The sequence below is a fragment of the Coloeus monedula genome (assembly GCF_965178545.1).
Source record: "Coloeus monedula genome assembly, chromosome: 2".
NCBI lineage: Eukaryota > Metazoa > Chordata > Aves > Passeriformes > Corvidae > Coloeus > Coloeus monedula.
The window spans coordinates 110,836,236-110,840,805 of NC_138782.1; positions in this window are offsets into that span (position 1 = coordinate 110,836,236).

Below are 4,570 nucleotides of genomic sequence, written 5' to 3' on the forward strand. Positions count from 1 at the left end.
CTGGCTGATGGCATTAGGGTTGTGGTGTCACTGCTGGCACATGCAGGCAAATTTATCACCAATTAGTTTCCTTAAAAGCGCCATGGAGGCTGCAGAGCCACCAGCCCCAGCACAGGGCCATCTGTCTGGTGTTCCCAGCCCTGTCACCTCCTGATGAGAGTGGCACAGCAGCTGGTGCATGGCAGTCACCGCGCTGCCAGCAGGGATGGCTTCAGGCACTCTGTGTGCTCCCAGCTCCACCTGCTCTCCCTGTCACAGGTGTTAATCTGAGCCCTGAGGGTGGGAGGGAGTTGGCTGTGCTGCTGGATCAGCCTCACCTGACCGAACCCCAGCCCAGCCAGAGGCTGGAAGCACCAGGCAGGGAGTCAAGGAGCTGCCTCATGGCCCTCTGTGGCCCACCGAGTCAAGCAGCACCACCGGGCAACCAGCCTTTGCCAGTTATGTCCTGCACTGACACATCCAGGGTGTGCAGAACCCTCTCTGCTCACTTGCAGGGCAGCTGGAGGCATTCAGAGGATGGCTGTCACCTCACAAGACCACCAGTTCAACTCAGCCTCATGCAGGTGAGGAGGTGATCCATGGCTTGCTTCGGAACATGAGTGCCGGAGGCTCCAAAAAACCTGAACATGACGTTAGCAAACAGCTCATATTTTATGTTTGCTGCTGAGGAAGGCTGATGTAGCAGCAAGCTGTTTGCAAGGCAATGATCAGTCATCACTCAAAAATATGCTAATATATTAGACTAAATAGTTTATATTTTATCTATGCCCCTCTCTATTTCCATAAGTAACCTCCCACTATTGAGCCCAACAGACTGTACTCTTATCTGAAGCAAGGAATAGATTTAACTCATTTAAACGGGAGAGTTGGCTGCTGCCAAAAGTCTAACGCCTTGTTTGGTTACTCTTGGCAAGCAGCACTGGTTTTGGGACCAGTGGGGATGCTTGTGTGTACACCCATGTGAGAGCTGCTGGAGCCTTAGGTACCCTCCTGCTTCTCACAGTTGCTGTGGTGCTCCTTAACCCTTTAATTACCAGTTCTCTGGGCCTGCCCTCAATTCTACCCCAATAACTCAGCACCATCTGCTCCCATAGACTTCATCTTTCATCACAGCCTGCCTGAACTGTTTTGGAGTGCTAATGCCATTGCAAGCCACTCATTTGCTTTTCTGGATGAGGATGCTGACCACTCTGATGTGCCCCAGAGCTGGGGTGGAGGTAGAGGAAAGGGAGAAGAACACCCATGACTTGGGTGTCAGCACTGACATGACCTCTTCTGGCTCCTCAACTTGCTGCTTTGCCCCAGGCACATTCCTGTCTGCCATACAGGTCAGGATATTTTTTCCTGGACAGCATCAATATACCTGTTACTGTTTTTCTCTTTCTTCCTGTAGGACCAGGACCCACCTTTTGGAGACCTTTGTTCAGAAGCTTCAGCCAAATTTGATGCAGAGGCACTGAAGGTGCTAATTTCCAGCAAATTCCATCACTGCAAAGCAGCAGAAGAGAAAGAGCAAATCCCTGGAGAGAGAGAGAATCAATAGGAGTTTCAGGTTGCAGGCATACCAGAAGGCAGGCTGGGGTCTGGGACACAGACACCCACAGAGTTGGTGTGTATGAGTGCCTCCTGGCATCCAGAAGGGTCCTACAGCCATGCTACATGGAGTAGGGTCTGTGCCATCACTCCAGGTGTCTGGTCCCTGGGAATGCCAGCAGGGATGCCCACAAGGCTTGTCCCAGGTGCCTGTTGGGATGGCACAGAGAAACACATACATGCTGCTTTTTGAGTGACCAGATGTGTTTCCCCCCACTCCTGGCAGATAAGAGGGTTTCCAGCAGCCAGGAGCCCCTCAGCTGAGCCTCCCAGGATGACCAGGGACAGCAGACACTCGCATTTTTTAGCTTTATGCATTGGACACCCAAGCAATGACATCAGTGTGACTTTGTGCAGATGGGATGGAGACTGGATCCCACCCTCCACAGCACTGCTGATGAAGAAGCCCAGCACACTGGGAAAGGGAAGCCAGAAGCTGCAGCTTTCTCCCAGTTTGGACATGTCTTGAGTGCAGACCTTTCCCTTTCCGGTGGCCAGAAGTGGGGAAGGCTGCTCTTATCTAAAGGTCAGCAAAGAGACAGCTGACAAATACCTCTGTCTTCAGCCTGTCACTGTGCACATCACACAGATGCTGAAATAATCTGCCTGGGGGTCTGCTGGGGAGGTTTGGAGGGGTTCTGATTTATTCTAGAGAGAGATGCATTACTTTGTGCTAAATGCTGAGCTAAAGGCTGTGTTACAGCCTTTTCCTCTGCTGGTTAGATTAAAAGGGAGGGGAGAAGGAGGTCTGGAACTTGTAGCCCCAAATAACTTAATGGTCATGATCTGTACTTTGAAGCAAGATAATAAAAGACATTTTTTATGCTATTCATTTCAGGAGCCTTTACTCTTCAGCCAGGATTTTTCTGCCTGCTGGGAATGGCCTGATGGAATAAGTTTTAAAACTTTTAGAAATCCCATCTGAGACTTTTACTTTGTTCTTTACCTCTGAGGTTTATGTAGCATTTCTACAGCCTTATACATCAGACAGGACAATAAACATCAAGAAACGCTGGGTCATACAGGGACCAAATTGCCAGCTCAGAGCTCAGCTGATCTCTCATAAGTACCGGATGCTTCACCAGAGCAGTTTAAACACCAGACAGCCCTGGAAAGCCATGGAGAACTTATCTCTCAAGCTCTGCCTGTTACTGGGTTCCTTGCTGGCTCTGTGGCTCATGTGCATGAGCACACCGACACAGGGATGGCTTCAGTAATATTAAGCTGACAGCAAGGAGTTGAGAAGGGTCCTTCTGTAGAGTTCCACAGAAAGCAGTTTATTACTACAACTTGGGAAGGTTTCTAGAGGCAAAATGACCCTGAACACATGATAGCTCAGGCTTAAGTACAGGGTTGTGGCTAACACCAGGAGCTAGCTGGGGAATCGGAACTGGGGTACATTATCATAACCCAACGCCATAACCGGTAACTCTTTGGCACCAGAGACTGTCTTACTAAGAACTCTCTCTGTCTCTTGTACCACAGGTCAATCAGCCACCACATCTGCCTAACTCCTGAAGGTGCTAAAACCCAGTAGGAATGAGCCAGCTGAGCATCCAAAAACAGTCCTAGATGATGGGCTGCTCATCACTGCTGCCACACGCTGCAACATCTGACTTTGAGTTCTGGAAGCAATTTAGGGACCTTACACCTGTGTGTGAGAGCTGAGCTTTAAATTGGGGTTTGAAATAGCGTGCATGCCCAAGAGACACCAAAATGAGGCATTGCCAGGAATTGCCTTTTAGGTATCGAAGATGGGTATTGTGATCCTGAGGCAAATGTCAGCTACAGCAGCAACCCCCAGCACCCTGAGACAGCCAGGGAGGGCAGGGTCACAGAAGCAGGTTTGAGTGTAAGGTGGACTGAACCCAGCTAAACTGATGTATCCAGGCACTACCTGAAGAAGATCTGGTTCTTCAGAAAATCTGTGGTAAAATCCTGAGTCGCCCATGCAGTGCAGGAACCACCACATACAGGCAGCAGCTCTGGAGATATCTGCAGAGCTGCAGGTCTAAGCTTGACTAGGTCTGAAACTCCAAGGCTGGACTTCTACACATTTTAACAGAGTTTTCCCTATTTCTCTAGTCAGTTGGAGGCTAAATGCATACCATCTCAGCTCTCTTCCAGACATATCACTTTAATAAGCTGTTCAATTTTTAATGAAGCCAAGATACTGCTTTTCTAAAGACCTTCTGAAAATCAATAGTGCTCTTTACAACAATACTACTTTACAATGGTAGGTCAATAAGGCAGGAAAATGCAAAACCTCTGGGGACAAGATTGCCTTCTTATGTGAAATGATGAATGTTATGTGACAATGTTCAGTTAGATGTGAATGATTTGAGGATGTTTCACCACCACCTCACTGTTCTTAAATTAGTGTTAAATTGGTTGTTGGAAACAATTAATTATTCAGAGGTCAGAGATGGTTTAGTATTTTAGAATTTTAGTACAAGATCATTACTGGTCTGAATTTCTTGTAGCACACACCATTGAGGTTTTATTATTATTTTTATTATTCTTCTATTATATTATTTTATTTATTATTATTAAAAGCAAAAAGAAATTGGCAAATAGGAACCCTAAAGCATCCTTTAGGTAACCTGTTATTAAGCCTCACCTAAATCTATATTCAGACTTGCCATGTCAGAATAAGTAAAAAATGTGAAACTGTGTGGTAAATTCATATTAGTAATAACTCTCTTTGTTGATTAGTTCAGAAGTGCTTTGTCTGATTAAAAAGTCAACAACTAAATTAATCTGGATCCAATTTGGGAATTCATATAAAACTCTTACTATATGTGTCTTCTCCTTTGACTTCCGTGAGACTGAAAGAAATGCCCAGGGTTTTTCCTAAATTGGGAAATTTCCGAAGCTGAAGCGTATGTTTGTAAGCTGTCCCTAACTCTGCCCCGCCCCTGCTAAGTGCAGCAGAGAAAGCAGAGAGGAAAAGCACATTTGTGCTGCCAACATTTGG